The following is a 1,059-nucleotide window of genomic DNA, read 5'->3' as shown; positions in this document are numbered from 1 at the left end:
ATATATATATATATATATATATACACACACACATATATACATATACACACACATACATGTATACAATCATACATATACAGTATATACACACATATACATATATACACACACAAATATACACTTGCACATATATACACATATTTACAAAATATATATAAAGTATAAATTATTATTTTTAAAGTCTGAAATAGTCTGAAATTGCTTTTAAGGACTCTGATTGTACATATTATACTGGTAAATTATAGCCAATAATGTATTTGTCTCATCTCGTCAGGATCATGCCCCCAAAAAGAGTGTGAATGAAATGATTGTGCATTTCCCTTCTTTAAGCTTCCACACATGGTCTGTAGTCAGCGATCATGTGAAACCTAACGATCCCTTTGAGGAAAACTGCTCCAGTAGAAAGTAAAGAAAAACTAAGCCTTCATGGGCTTCAAAAGCCTGTAAACGAGACACAGCCTTTAGAAATCCAGCGCCCCTCACCACCAGCTGGACTCCCCTTCTTCTCCTCCAGGATTCAACGCACAATACTGTGAAAATCCAGAAGCAAAGCGCAGCATTTCTAAACCCCGACAGTGTGTTGATACCTCAAAGAAGGCTGGCCTTGTGTTCCGGGTCTCTGGAGAGATGGGTCTCTGTGTGGGGCGCACAATGTGGGTCTCAAACAGTCCTTTTAGGTTACTGTGAGACACACACACACACACACACACACCTTAAGAAGTAATATTTCTTTCTACCAGTAAATTCTTATTCAAAGCTTTTCTTTTTCCCTTTTAACAAGGAGCAAGGATTTGTTAATGCTTGGGTGTCTAAGGGGCTTTGAAATTGGTCCAGTATTGAGTGAGAGCGCTTTAACTTGCAGATGTGAACCGGGCTGCAATTTACATTACAGGACTAGATAGATAGATAATGGTTATTTAACCAAAAAACGCACCCAAATCCCCATCACCAAACCCACCAGACTCCATGTACATAATCACGACTTATAGCATGTATAGAGCAGCATATCTCCACCAGACTCCATGTAAATAATCACTACTTTTAGTGTGTATAGAGCAG

This window comes from Etheostoma cragini, chromosome 1, assembly GCF_013103735.1.
Source record: "Etheostoma cragini isolate CJK2018 chromosome 1, CSU_Ecrag_1.0, whole genome shotgun sequence".
In the NCBI taxonomy this organism is placed as follows: domain Eukaryota; kingdom Metazoa; phylum Chordata; class Actinopteri; order Perciformes; family Percidae; genus Etheostoma; species Etheostoma cragini.
This window is presented reverse-complemented; position numbering follows the sequence as displayed.